Genomic DNA, 15,503 nt, shown 5'->3' with positions numbered 1-15,503 from the left:
CATGCGACAAACTGATAATCAGTAGGCTACAGAATATCTCATTGTTATTATATATCCAAAAGAGAACTGTTTTGATCAACTCCCAAAAGTTAGAAGTTAAGTGCACTGAAATACCATTCTAATTACTAGTAAAAGTAATACCTTTTCAAGAAGCCTATTGCCTATTTCATAAAATATTGATTTGGTTTATTTTTAGATTTCATAAGACCTGGAGGTAAGACCCAACCCTCTCATATACTGTATAAACAGAAACCAATTTTCCATTGTAGTCTATGGTAGTCAGTGTCAAATCAACACAATCTTTAATGTGATTAAGGAGCATACTATGAAAAACCATACTACCACCTGGGGTGGTAAAGGGGTGGCATGAGGTTTCAGGAGGGGGGCCATGGACATTATTCATAATTTAAAATGCTACGGTTTTCATTGAATGTGTTTTGTTCTCTAAACTACATTTCACGGAGTGGGAGTCAAATCAGAGATGTAGCTGGGTTTTTGGATGGTGAGGGTCTTAATTTGTGAATTGTGGACCCTTTCTCTTTGTAATCACCATCAACAGTCTGTGTAGTCTATAATTAAATTGTACTTTGTGAAAAAGCAATTCTTGGGGGGTTTGCTCCCCAGGAGATAAAAAAAAGACCCCTCAAATGATGTCTTCTAGTGAGTTTTGAGGAAATATGAACAGATTTAGTCATACGAAACACACACACACACGGTTCGATCGCGCCCGCGCCTCTCTCTCTCTCACACACACACACACACACACACAGTTCGATCGCGCCTGCGCTTCTCTCTCTCACTCACTCACTCACTCACTCATTCACACACACACAGAGACACACACACACAGTTCGATCGCGCCCACGCCTCTAATACACTAACAATGTTGTTTGTAGATCCGCCCCTGATTTTACCTCACCACAATGTAAAGCTTGTTTTAAATTGAGAATTATCTTGCTACCTAACCTTGCTAACTAACCTTGGTAACTAAGGTCCACTTTACTAGCCTCAGTGGGTAAGCAGGTAAGTAGCCGGTAATTCAATGTATGAAGACATGACATGAGCTATGAAAGAACAAAACACGTTAGTAAATGAAGGTTGCAAAATCAACAAGCTAGACGTCAGCTAGCTATTTACATTTATCCAGAGCCATAAAGAGTGAGAGTTGCGACAACTGCATTGACTCCAATGGAACGCTTTTTTTTACAGCAATGGCGGCTCATGGAGCTTCTCAATAGTTCCCGGAAGTAGCAGCAAACACATGAAACACACAGAACAAACCGTTTGCGACGCACTTTTAAAAGGTGAGACGTTTAAAGAATAATACTATCTTATTCTGTATATTATCAGTACATCTAAATAAAAATAACTTGTAAATTTAAACCTTATAGTTGAGTATTACTCATTAAATTAGGAGAAAAGGGGTGTTATCGGATAACTAACAGATTAGGCAAGGATTGGAGCTGGATAAAGTTAGTAACGAACACCCTATTAATTGTAAAATCTGTTCTCTTGATTCAGTTTCATCCATCGTTTTTGGAATTAGAGAAACAGAGTCTAAACATTATATGTTTTGCAGGGTGAGGTAAGTTATATTATTTAAATATAGCGTTTGACCACGTGTGACAGCGGTGGGTGGAAGTGGTAAAAATAAGGATATCAAGTTTGTTCCCTATTACACGTATTAAATAATAAAATTCCTTAATAATAAATTGCACCATATTGATATAGATTTAGTGTGAATTGAGTTTGCAAAACATATGAGTTGAGTGTTTTTAGGCATTGTGATTCAATTGACTAATAACAGTTACCTGTCTATGTTTCAGCTCAGCTGAATTTTGGACAACAACAAAAAACTCTTAAAATAGGGGTGCAGTTTTGAAAAAGGAAGCATACTAGGCTTAATGGGGAATCATACTAAATACCAGAACTGAATTATATAATACTACTTTATTATAGAAGTAATCATACTTAACATGTACAGTATATGTGCTGGTAGATGGAGGATTAGTGATGCCACAGGACTGTTCTCTGATGGAGCATCAGTGATGATGCAGGTCAGGAGTGCTGCAGGGACCATGGTGAGAATGAAAACAAAAGGTATGTTTCAAATAAGCCAGCAATAAAGTATTGTGCTAAATGTGTATTGTACTGCTGCTTTATATAAGGAATCATACTAAACTAAATATGAAATGTATATTATAATTTAGGGAATCTATAATATAGATATATAGATATATATATATATATATAATATAGATAAATATATAATAATTTAGGGAATCATACTGCACTGAGGACCAATGATGAGAGGCTGTGGGTCAGTGGTGTTGGTTGGATGCTGGTGGAGGAGCAGTCATGTTTGCTGGGTTCTGGTAAGTGGAGTTGGGCCCCAGCCATTAGTGTTGGCTGGGTGCTGGTAGGTGGAGGAGCAGTGATGTTGGCTGGGTGCTGGACTGGTAGGTGGATGATTAGTGTTGGCTGAGTGCTGGTAGGTGTAGGAGCTGTTTGCTGGTTGTTGGATGTTGAAGCTCGGCTACTGTTGGTCCTTTTCATCTTTTTAGATTGGCTCTTGCTTCCAAGATGTCCATCGTTTAAGTGTTGTTTTTTTTCTGTCATTTCGTATTTCTTTAGCCTCAATCCTCAACCTCAGCCGTATAAATCTGTTGGAGATTTTTTCTTCTACTCCACAGCATGATGGAAGCCTGCTGGAGAGTGACTGAGCTTCTTTCTCCAAGACATCCACTGCATTGGGGAGCTCCATGAGGTAGGAACTAGTCTTGGTCCTAAATAGTTTCTCAATTTGTTGGGTGAAGTCATAGGCTTCTTGGGAGGGACGACAAAGAGCATCTGCCTTGAACTCTTTTAAGTTTACTAAGATGCTGTTATCTCTAGCAGGATTGTCATCAGTGTGCCGTATTGCAGTTTTGCATTTTCCATAGATGCTGGCAAATCTGATTAATTTGTGGACAATGTAGCCTGCAAGATGGAAGAGAATACATTTCTCAGTTTTGGTGAGGTCGGCTGCTGTTCTGTTCTCCACGATCAGCTGTTCCACTCTGACTGATGGAGTGACATTTTGTTTCACTGTGTCCAGGAAGTCTGCCAAAAAGCTACTGTCATCTTCCTGGTAGCTCCCAGACCTGATGGTGGTGAGGAACTGCCCTACTGATATAATTCTAAGTGCATGATGGAATTCCACTGGAGTTGGTATGGGATTTTTAGACCTCACACAGCTGAATGTATTTTCAAGGCAGTCTTGTGTGAACCTTGAAGTTAACACAAACCTGTGTCCTCGTGTCAGCATCTCTTCCTGTATGCCCAAAACTGATTTTGTTGCCATTATCACCCCTTTTTGAACAGGCTTCCATACTCCCTTATGACGTATCTTCATCCCATGGAACAGATGGATGATATCCTGTAGGAAGATGATGGCCTTTTCATACTCCTCTATCTTGACCCTGCTCAGTGCTGTAATTGGATGGCGAGATGACATTAGATCAAACCAGTGATCTACTTGCTCCAGGAACCACGCTGTAGTCGGGTAGGAGAGAGGGCGGTTTTCTTGCTGCACCATATACTTCAGCCCAGCACTTGTTGCCTTACTAAAAACATTAAGAGCAGGACCAACCTTCATTTTTTCAAAGTGGCTTGGCTCTATGGCTGCAGCTGATAGATGGGGAGCCACTTTTAATGCCATTCCTTCTTGAAAGGACAATAAGTCCTTAATAGGGACCACTGAAACCTCGTTGGAAGGTAGGTTCTCTTTGTTAACCACATTCCCTGGAATTGTTAACACCTGTCCATGGACAAGGGCACTTTTTAGATTTTTTACCAGATTTGGGACATCAGGCATGAAATAGAGATTACTATCTGGTGTTGTTGGATGTGGCACAGATGTTTTGGTGTGGTCGACCCCAAAGGATTTCCACATGGCCTGGTTAGGGCTACCCATATCGGTGGTGACAGCAAGCACATGTAGCCCTATGGATGCTGCCCTCTCTATTATTTCGGTAATTATTGGCTTGTACTCTGCTCCATTGGTAGAATTACCACTGTAATGATATGCCACTACTTGTTTCCACCGAGTGGTGTTTCCAGCCAACATAAACACACAAGCATGTGTTGCTACTCCTGTGTGACCTGGCAAAGTGACATCACCATAGAGTTTGCCTTTGAGCATGTGCAGCTCCACACTTGGAGTGATTGCCATTTCATCCAAGGACAGCACACACTCCCTTTCAAGGTCTGCCAATCCATCTACCTTCAGTTTTAAAAAATCAAATACCTCTGTCAACACACCAGGCTCAAATTTGACACATTCCATCCTTCTTTGCAGGGTTCTGATTGCTGGCAAGGGAATCTGCAATTCCTGTAGGGTCTTGTAACCAGTTGGACCGGCTGCAAAGCGAATTTTTAATGCCTTCTTAATTGTGTCATTGCTCCATTTCATCCCTTTTGTGGTTCGTCTTCCTAATGCCATAATTTGGTCTTTTGATAAAATTTGTTTTAAATTTTTGTCCCTAATTTTAATTGTTTTCTTGAGAGCTGCGTTTTCCTTCTTTACTTTTCTTAGTGCTGCCTTTGCATTTTGTGATATTTTTTCTTGTCTCTTTAATTTTTTTAATAGACCCAGGTAACTGGCTGATGGCTCACTGGTATGCTGACTGGCTGCTGGCTGACTGGGTAGTGTCACCTGTCCCTGTCTCTCCTCTCTAGCAATGTCCTCTATTTCTTCACTGTCACTTTGCCTTCTCTGAGTGTCCTCATCCTTTTTTTCCTCAACCTTTGAAACTGATAGAGGCAGAATACATGGTATTGCTAATTTTTAGTATTGAAAATATCACATAACTTCAAAATTAGAAATATTACTTCAACTAGTATGAGTTTGTACTTATTATATATGTGTCACCTGTAATACTATAGCTGTGATCAGCAGCGATGTGCTGTATGTTTACAGGTCTAGGGGTGCATCGTGTTGCAGGGGCCCTCCTCTTTTTGACCACAGGACGATGCACAAAGATGGTGGGAATAGCATCTGGTCTCAGCCTACTCTTGAATTTTTTTGTCATGACAAATTGGTTTGCCTCAAAATGTGCCTGCAGAGTGATTTGAGTTTAGATCCACACACAACTTTGTCTACCCACATACTGTACATATCGCATGATGGTTAAAGGCACAGTTATAGGTAACACTGATGACTCCCTGCAATGTGACTGCACCCTTACAACAAGCTCCCTGGGTTTTGCAAGGCTTTGCTTGGTGCTTATTTCTAGTAAAAAAAAAATCCCATTGGGGTATTTCCATATGAAAAAGTGCAAATAAATGTATAATTAGGCCTACCTCACACATTCTTTTTGTTGTAATTTTTATTTATATTTAGATTGCTCCTACTGAATTGAGCCAACCATTTTTTTCTCCTCTACATGTCAGAGGGGAAGCCATACATTCGCACACCTTTCTCTGAGCGATCGGAGCATCCCCATGCAGCACAGCAAACCATGGTGAAGACTATGCGACAACATGAAAGAAAGGACACATACAAAATGCTTGGCATGCTATTTAATTTATTAGAAATGTATTCATGAATTGCTGTAAATAGTTATTGCATTTATTTGAATAAAAATACAAAAAAAGTAATATCATAATATATTATTACAACTTAAAATAACTGTTTTCTATTTTAATGTATTTTAAAATGTAATTTACTTCTGTGATGCCAAGCTGAATTTTCAGCCTCATTACTTTTGAACGGCAGTTTATATACGAGTATGCTTAAGTTGTTTTAAAGTTGTTTTAAAGCTGAATATATTGTGTATATGAATAAGTATTGTAAGAATTATACATTAGATATATAATATTTATAATACATAAATAATTATATTACTATATATATATATATAAATATAGAATTGTAAACAATAAGCTTCATTTCACTAAATTTGACATTTACGTAACTGCTGCTAATAGTTCATTGACCCATTGTGTGGTGGGAGCTGGAAATCACCTGTCACCAGCCTGTCTCTGTACTATCTGAAAAGTCATAAATATGACCGTTACCATGAGATTAGTGAAAACGATGAACATGAGGTAACATAAAAAGGCAGCAGCAACCCTAAGTTAGCCTGAAATAAGTTGAGGCAAATAACGGTGTCACGGAACACACACAGGAGGCAGAAAATCCAAGAGCAGTAGTTTTTACTTAAAGGGCAATCCAAACTCGTAGTCATCCAGGCAGGTGTCAAAATCCAATAAGGCAATCCAAAACACAAGACAAAAACAAGAAACAGGCAGATACAGACTAGAAAGTGAGGTGACATAAACCAAGGACTCCGTAACAAACACTAACAAAGACAGGGAATATATACACACAGAACTAACAAGGTGATGGGAAACAGCTGAGTGCAATATTCAGATAAGTGACAGAACAGAATGCTGGGAATTGTAGTCTAATGTGAATGACACCGTGAGAACGAGGACCTCTAGTGATAACCCAGGGAAACACAACCAGACACTGTGACAGAACCTCCCCTCTACGGAGCGGCTACCAGACGCTCCATGACAGTACACAAGACAACACAAGAGTCCAAGAGGAAGGTGGGAAATCCAAGGGAGGGATGGGAGGGCCAGGACCATGAAGGGGAACAAGAACAGGGGGTGATGGCTCAGCCGGCGACCAGGGCGAAGCAGACAGTCCATCGGGCGGCCAGGGCGAAGCAGACAGTCCATCGGGCGGCCAGGGCGAAGCAGACAGTCCATCGGGCGGCCAGGGAGAAGCAGACTGTCCATCGGGCGGCCAGGGCGAAGCAGACTGTCCATCGGGCGGCCAGGGCGAAGCAGACGACCCATCGGGCGGCCAGGGCGAAGCAGACGACCCATCGGGCGGCCAGGGCGAAGCAGACAGTCCATCGGGCGGCCAGGGCGGCGGTGAAGAACCCTCGGGCGGCCAGGGCGGTGAAGACCCCTCGGGCGGCCAGGGCGGTGAAGAACCCTCGGGCGGCCAGGGCGGTGAAGAACCCTCGGGCGGCCAGGGCGGTGAAGAACCCTCGGGCGGCCAGGGCGGTGAAGAACCCTTGGGCGGCCAGGGCGGTGAAGACCCCTCGGGCGGCCAGGGCGGTGAAGAACCCTCGGGCTGCCAGGACGGTGAAGAACCCTCGGGCTGCCAGGGCGGTGAAGAACCCTCGGGCGGCCAGGGCGGTGAAGAACCCTCGGGCTGCCAGGGCGGTGAAGAACCCGCGGGCTGCCAGGGCGGTGAAGAACCCTCGGGCGGCCAGGGCGGTGAAGAACCCTCGGGCGGCCAGGGCGGTGAAGAACCCTCGGGCGGCCACGGCACAGGAACAGACATCGGCTCAGGAACAGACACCGGCTCAGGAACAGACACCGGCTCAGGAACAGACACCAGAACAGTAACAACCACAAGGACAGACACAAACACAGGAACAGACACTGGCTCCGGCTCAGGAACAGACACTGGCTCCGGCTCAGGAACAGACACTGGCTCCGGCTCAGGAACAGACACTGGCTCCGGCTCAGGAACAGCAGACACGGGCTCTTGCTCAGGAACAGCAGACACGAGCTCTTGCTCAGGAACAGCAGATACGAGCTCCGGCTCAGGAACAGAAACTGGTTCCGGCTCTGGAACCAGGGTCACAAAAGGTCTGAAGGGTCCTTCCAGGATCCGTGCCAGACGCTCCAGATAGTTGCTCGGTATTCCCCCGGCTGCGAGAATGGTTATCTCCTGATCTGTCTCTGGCTCTGGAACAGACACTGGCTTCAGCTCTGGAACAGCAGACACCAGCTCCGGCTCAGGAACAGCAGACACCGGCTCCGGCTCAGGAATAGCGGACACCGGCTCAGGAACAGCGGACACTGGCTCAGGCTCTGGAACGGACACTGGCTCCAGCTCTGGAACAGCGAGCACAGGCATGTCTAGGATCCGAATCAGATGCTCCAAATAGTCCATCCGTGCCCTCGCGGCCACGCGAATGGGCATCTCCTGATACGTCTCTGACCGGGTAGACATAGCGTGGACAGTCTCTGGCTGAGCAGACGTGACGTGAACAGTCTCTGACTGGGCAGACGGAACCTGAACAGTCTCTCGACCACCTCCTCCACTGCGACCTCCACGGGTCCCGCGAAACTTGACCAATCGGGTCCCTTTAAAAAATTCCCTTCTCTCCCGCTCGGTGGCTGGGGAAGGGATGTTACGAAACATACCGCTGGATTAGGTGTGACGGAGTCCTTCTGTCACGGAACACACACAGGAGGCAGAAAATCCAAGAGCAGTAGTTTTTACTTAAAGGGCAATCCAAACTCGTAGTCATCCAGGCAGGTGTCAAAATCCAATAAGGCAATCCAAAACACAAGACAAAAACAAGAAACAGGCAGATACAGACTAGAAAGTGAGGTGACATAAACCAAGGACTCCGTAACAAACACTAACAAAGACAGGGAATATATACACACAGAACTAACAAGGTGATGGGAAACAGCTGAGTGCAATATTCAGATAAGTGACAGAACAGAATGCTGGGAATTGTAGTCTAATGTGAATGACACCGTGAGAACGAGGACCTCTAGTGATAACCCAGGGAAACACAACCAGACACTGTGACAAACGGTAAGCAAACACTAATCCTCAAATATTAGCTGATTTGATCTTCTAAAAAAACAACATCGCTGTAACAACATACTCATGCTACATATGTCGGTGTGTTACATAAATATATAAAATAAATGCATTTATTGACTACTAATTACCATAAATCGTAGTTCTGTCACTCTACTCTAACAGTTTGAAATGCCCGCCAAAGCACTTCCTGGAACTATCTGAAGTCTACATGAATCACGTGACGATCAAGCATTTAGAACTTCCGTTGTCGCAACTCTCTCTCTATATGGCTCTGCATTTATCCATGCACGTCAGCGGCAAACCGTTCTCTAACTTATCTCCATTGCTTCTAGCCACGGAGGTTAAAAAAGGTACGGTCCACAATAGGGGTGTCTGAAATCGCCAGGGGTGGTAAAAGTACTCAAAAATTATACTCGAGTAAAAGTAAATATACCTAAATAAAAAATGACTCCAGTAAAAGTAGAAAGTCCTCCATTCAAACATCACTTGAGTAAAAGTATAAAAGTATCCGATTTAAAACGTACTTAAGTACCGAAAGTAAAAAGTAAATATTCAAACAGTAAATATAAATAATTAAACAGATCAATTGTTTTGGGAGTGATATGCAATGTTTTAATTGAACAAATTATTAGATACTGCAATTAAGAATTTGTTAGATTTGCAATCATAAGAGACAATGAAGCACCTTGCTGTCAGCTGGTATTATTACATGTTAAAAATACATGTGATTTTTATTATAATAACAACTTTATAATATCTTAATGATATAAGTAAAAATATAATAAATATATAATGCACATTTAACAAAATACTAATTTATACTAATATTAAATATATTATAAAATACTAATTTTTCTAGCCAACTAACATGCTATGGTCATTAAATATTTTTTTTTTTTTTTCCTGAGGTAAATGTAACGTTATGTGACATTGTTCCTCAGCTGTTTTATTGACCTCTTTCCGCGGTTGAAAAACACTGATTTATTGATATTATGTATAAGGTATATACATTTCGGTAAGTTGTACTGTATCTTTCAACATAGGCTACCTATTATTGTTCATTTGTGTTTATTTACAATTAACTAGTAGTAAAGAGATTAACGGCACCCCATATAGCAGGCGCTAGCTATCTGTCACTTAAAAGCTCCAAAACGGTATTTATTGTTTAAATTTCGTAATAAAATTGACAGAATCTGAGAGCTGAGAATTTGTTTCAAATCAAAAGTAACCTAATCTGTCTTGTCTGTCGGTGTCAATGTCCTCTTTGCTTCGCGATTTTTCTCTGCGTGAGAAAATGGATGTGTGTCGTGAGAGTGTGTGGAAAGTGTCAATTGCTTGAGTCTGAATGAGTGAGAGTTGGCAGCTCTGCAATAGACATGTTCCATAACATTAGCTGCATCAAACAGAAGATGTGCAAGATACAAGGTAAGCGTAAATCTCGGGATCATTGCTGGGCAGAGCTGCACCTTCACCTGTTTCTGCGGTCATCTTCCACAATGGCGAACTGACTGCTATGTGAGCGTATGCTAGCAAAGAGCTTGCGCATTCTTTTTTCAAAATAAAACCAAGTTTTTCATTGGTTTGGAAAGCCAGTGTAATAAATACTTGGAGCAGGCATGGGGAAATGTAACGGAGTAAAAAGTAAACTTTTTCTTTAATATTGTAGTGGAGTAAGAGTAAAAGTAGATGCAAATAAAACATACTCAAGTAAAGTACAGATCCCCGAAAAAAATACTTAAGTAAAGTAACGAAGTATTTCTACTTCGTTACTTAACACCACTGGAAATCGCTTTACATTAAAATGTTCCTACAGTGAAAATAGGAGTTGACTTGTAGCCTATTGTAACTCTAATTTTATTTTTTCACAATATCAGAAAAATTATCTGACCCCCCCCCAAAACTGATATTTCTGTCCCTTTTTGAGGTACTGGGTCTTCATTGGGGGGTATAGTACCCCCCAGTACCCCCTGTAATTTGAACTATGCATGGCATATGCGCACACACACACAGAGACTCGCTCACGCACTCACTCACTCATACACACGCATGCACGCACTCACACAATACATAATACATAATCACACAAACAATTTGCTCTATAGCAAAGGAAAATTTAATGACTGATTAGCTAGCTTAATGCTAATTTCAGTACTCACTGGGTTGCTGGAGTGTTTCCGCTATCGTTCGCCAGCATTTTTCTTTTTGAATTCTGTCATGGTACTCCCTCGATGACACATCATATTCGCCTTATTCACCTGGCGGCCATTTTGAAAACTCGAACGCCGTTGAGGGGTACACAAACCCGGAAGTTTGACTCCGACGCAGCAGCACCAGCAATGGGTGCACCAGCAATTGGTGGTCCAGCATGTGGACCACCAATCTTTCCTGTCTGCCCGAATTATCAATACAAAATGTGGAGCATTGGGCCAGTACAGACTGCAACATCCCCCGGGCTGTGTTAATTAAGGGATACAGTAACTGGATCGAAGGATTTATCCACGACATTGAAGGTATTAATGGACGCTAATTTACCTCAGTTTCTGGTAACGTTAGCTTGTAGCAGCTAGGGGTAAGTTAACGTTAGTAAGCTGTAAGTGATATGGAGTTGTTGACTCTGTGTACTATGTTAGATTTTATTTAACACTTAACATGTCTTTAACGTCGACAGTTAATAGGAGCCCATCACACATATTTGTGAGGGCTAGGTCTTTTCCCTCGGTGCGGAAAAATGAGGCTAAGTGCTAAGTGGACAAACTGCTCAGTTCGCAGAGCAGAGCCGCAGTGCTAAGTGGACAAACTGCTCAGTTCGCAGAGCAGAGCCACAGTGCTAAGTGGACAAACTGCTCAGTTCGCAGAGCAGAGCCACAGTTAAACCTGCTTGCTAAATGTTCATTATGAGTTTATATCAACAATGTACCTTAACCCTGTCTGACTGAAAATAACATGTTGATTTTATCACATTAACATGTTATCTGTAGTTTATGTAATATCACACGCCTCATAATATCTACTCAAATATTATCTTGTTTCAAATTAGCAAAGCCAGACACGGCTAGGTGCATGTTGTTATTGCTGGTTGACAATGATAGTGTAATGACAGTATAACTCAGGTAAGTGATAAAGGTAAGTATTAACATTCATGTTAAGATAAGAGTTGCTCAGTTCTTGGAGCAGTGTATCCAGGGTTCTTCAAAATGTAATTAGCTTACAAATCACTTGTCTGTTTAAAATTGAATTCATACTGGCCACAAAATATGGAATCCATACTGTTCAATCTTAATATGAGCTTTTCCACAACTCTGACTTTTTTGTACAATGAGTGTCCAAGATATTAGGTATCTTTCAAGTTGTGTTCGCAAGCATCTCAGCTGTAAACAACCTACCATTACCAGCATGTAGCTGTAATATTTTCATGGCAGATCGTTTAAATGCCATATGTACCTAATTCACTGCACACTCAGTGTATGCGTGTATGCGTGTGTGTGTGTGTGTGTGTGTGTGTGTGTGTGTGTGTGTATATATATATATATATATATATATATACACACACACATATATACATTATATATACATACATATATATAATGTATATATACTGTATATGTGTGTGTGTGTGTATATATATATATATATATATATATACACACACACACACATTATATATATATAATGTATATGTGTGTATATATATATATATATATATATATATATATATATATATATATATATGCAAATATATATATACACACACCCACACATATACATACATATATACATACATGTATGTATATATATATATATATATATATATATACATATATATATATATACACACACACATATACATATATATGCCATATTTGTTAATAGCAACTCTGAAGTGTCAAGTGTCTAAAGTTTGATTATCTTTTCAGGTGGAGCCGTCACTTGAGCAGCCATTTATAAGAGAGACGCAGTGCAGCTGCAAAGCTGGCTTGGGACAGTGCAACCATCTCATCGGGCTGCTCTATACTCTTGCTCACTTTGCCAAGATGGGCTACACATCTGTCCCACCAACAACGAGCAAGACGTCACTGCCTCAAGCCTGGCACGTTCCATCAAGGGCCCTGGGTGTCAGTCCAAGAACGGTGAGCTCTGTGAGTGTCTCAAAGCTAAAACTACCGGTGACCAACGCACCTCTTCCAAAGAGGCAACGCTCGTCTGAAGGGGTGATGTCAAACCTGTACTGTCCTGTGCCACTCCCGCTTCCATCAAATGCCTTTGCAGAGAGCCTACACCGAAACCTGAGTCAAATAGAAAGCAAGAGTCAGATGTTCAAGCTGCTGGATGAGAACAGAAAACAGCCTGCTGCTCTTGTCTCTACCCACTTTGGAGACCTTCCAAAGGGATCTGTGCTTACCTACCACTCAACACAGTCTTCCAGGGCTAATGATGATCCCCTGTTTCCTTTACCATCACAGCCATGCTCATTTTACACTGTCCTGGATGACACTGAGTCGTGCGACTATGGTGGCCTGGTGGTCACTCAGGCTGTTGCAATACAGCTGGAGATAGAGACAAGGGAACAGAGCCATAGCAAGACCTGGCATAAAGTTCGAGCCAACCGTCTTACCTCCTCTTCCTTCAAGAGGATTTGTTCAAGGGTGGCAGACTACAAAATATTAGCTGCCAATTTGAAAAAGAAAATAGTGCAGACTAAGGCGATGAAGTGAGGTTTGGAACTGGAGCCTGTTGCTGTGGCCGAATATCAAGACCTCACTGGCTATGAGATCTTCCCCTGTGGGTTCGTCATCAACCACCACGCCCCACACCTAGGTGCCTCACCTGACCGAAAAGTGATTGACCCCAGTGCCTCACCAACGCACGGCCTCCTGGAGATCAAGTGCCCCAACAAAGGGAGCGTGAGGGATTGCAAGTACTTGCGTTCCAAGGATGATGGTAGCCTTAGCCTGAAGACCACACACGACTACTATTTTCAAGTGATGGGGCAGATGGGCATCACTGGGTTGAAGTGGTGTGACTTTTTTGTGAAGTGCAGTGATGACCATCACTTGGAGCGGGTGCACTTCCAACCAAAGGAGTGGGAGAACATGAAATGTAAATTGGACACATTCTTTTTCTCTCACTTTCTGCCTTCTTTGTGTAACAAAATCATGTAATACATCACTGATAATCTGTTTATGTATAATAGTTCTCTTTTGTTAATGTGTTTTAAATGGTTTGTTCCTAATGTGATTTCTAATGTTCTGACCTTTTCCGGTTCCTTTTCCATACTTCTATGTACATGGTTACATTTACAAACCTAGACCAGCCTATCAATGTTTTTTAAATGTTTTCTGATATTCTGACCTGTTCTGGTTCCGGAATATTAAATTATAAAGTTATGAAGGACATCATCGGTGTGTAATACAATTGTACTTTATTCTTTAGATAGATACACATCCAGTAGCTTATACATACACACACACACATGTAAAACAATCAAATTACTCACAGGTATGTAAAAGTAAAGATCATGAGAAGTGATTATAAGGTCTGACAGGGACTGATACTGTGATACACTGACCATTATAAGGTGCTACAATACAAGTTCACATATTTGTATAGATTCATAAAGATGAACAATAATGATGGTTACGGTTTTGTATAGATTCATAAAGAACAATAATGATGGTTAAGGCTTTGTAAAGATTCATAAAGAAGAACAATAATGATAACTAGAAAAAGTTCGTCGAGACAAACTTTAAGTTGGCTTGTGAAAGTTTGGAACAGAAAGTTTAAAGAAGTTTAAAGTAGTTTGAAGTTTACATTAGTTTAATATGTAAATTAGTTTAAAATGTAAATTAGTTTGAAGTTTAAAGTAAATTGAAGTTTAAATTAGTTTATAGTTTTAATTAGTTTAAAGTTTAAATAAGTTTAAATTAGTTTAAAGTTAAAAGTAGTTAGAAGTTTAAATTAGTTTAAAGTTTAAAGTAGTTTGAAGTTTAAATTTAGTTTGAATTTCAAAGTAGTTTGAAGTTTATATTAGTTGCTAGGGTGTTCTGGGTGGTTGCTAGGGTGTTCTGGGTGGTTGCTATGGTGTTGCTAAGGTGTTGTAAGGTATTTTGGGTGGTTGCTATGGTGTTGTTAGGGTGTTTTAAGGTATTTTGGGTGGCTGCTAGGGTGTTCTGGGTGGTTGCTAGGCAGTTGCTATGATGTTCTAGGGTATTTTGGGTGGTTGCTATGGTGTTGCTAGGGTGTTTTAAGGTATTTGGGGTGGTTGCTAGGGTGTTCTGGGTGGTTGCTATGGTGTTGCTAGGGTGTTATACGCTATTTAGGATGGTTGCTAGGGTGTTGCTAGGGTGTTTTAAGGTATTTGGGGTGGTTGCTAGGGTGTTCTGGGTGGTTGCTATGGTGTTGCTAGGGTGTTATATGCCATTTAGGATGGTTGCTAGGGTGTTGCTAGGGTGTGTGCTGTGTGGTTGCTAGGGTGTTCTATGGTATTTTGGGTGGTTGCTATGGTGTTGCTAGGGTGATTTAAGGTATTTTGGGTGGTTGCTAGGGTGTTCTGGGTGGTTGCTAGGCAGTTGCTAGGGTGTTCTACGCTATTTAGGATGGTTGCTAGGGTGTTTAAGGTATTTTGGGTGGTTGCTAGGGTGTTCAAGAAAGAAAGAAAGAAAGAAGAAAGATTAGTTAGAAAGAAAGAAAGAAGAAAGATTAGTTAGAAAGAAAGAAAGAAAGAAAGAAGAAAGATTAGTTAGAAAGAAAGAAAGAAAAAGTAAAAAAGAAAGAAAGAAAGAAAAAGTAAATTAGAAAGAAAGAAAGAAAGAAAGAAGAAAGATTAGTTAGAAAGAAAGAAGAAAGATTAGTAAGAAAGAAAGAAAGATTAGTT

At 41.3% G+C, this 15,503-nt stretch overlaps 3 long non-coding RNA genes across 4 annotated transcripts in view; 2 read left to right on the top strand and 1 right to left on the bottom strand.

Annotated features, from left to right (window-relative positions):
* The window catches only part of LOC143757198 (uncharacterized), a 208,437-nt gene extending 207,513 nt beyond the window's left edge, over positions 1–924 (bottom strand). The window contains exons 1-2 of the long non-coding RNA XR_013210438.1: positions 831–924; positions 698–786 (exon numbers count right to left, since the gene is read on the bottom strand). This is a non-coding gene — a long non-coding RNA (uncharacterized LOC143757198). The remainder of the gene's footprint in view (positions 1–697; positions 787–830) is intronic.
* A 631-nt stretch (positions 925–1,555) lies between these two features.
* On the top strand, positions 1,556–2,331 carry LOC143757402 (uncharacterized). The gene is made up of 3 exons (XR_013210501.1): positions 1,556–1,585; positions 2,000–2,100; positions 2,280–2,331. It is a non-coding gene; the product is annotated as an uncharacterized LOC143757402 (long non-coding RNA).
* Positions 2,332–3,677: 1,346 nt separating this feature from the next.
* LOC143757401 (uncharacterized) lies at positions 3,678–5,100 on the top strand. 2 transcript variants are annotated; one of them, XR_013210499.1, is made up of 6 exons: positions 3,678–3,756; positions 3,898–4,013; positions 4,102–4,246; positions 4,340–4,463; positions 4,631–4,686; positions 4,961–5,100. It is a non-coding gene; the product is annotated as an uncharacterized LOC143757401 (long non-coding RNA). The 2 variants fall into 2 exon arrangements; XR_013210500.1 differs by having other exon boundaries at positions 4,631–4,691; positions 4,967–5,100.
* The last annotated feature ends 10,403 nt before the right edge of the window (positions 5,101–15,503 follow it).

The sequence above is a fragment of the Siphateles boraxobius genome, unplaced genomic scaffold, assembly GCF_051911475.1.
Source record: "Siphateles boraxobius isolate OS27281-9 unplaced genomic scaffold, OSU_SipBor_1 30, whole genome shotgun sequence".
NCBI lineage: Eukaryota > Metazoa > Chordata > Actinopteri > Cypriniformes > Leuciscidae > Siphateles > Siphateles boraxobius.
This window is presented reverse-complemented; position numbering and strand designations above follow the sequence as displayed.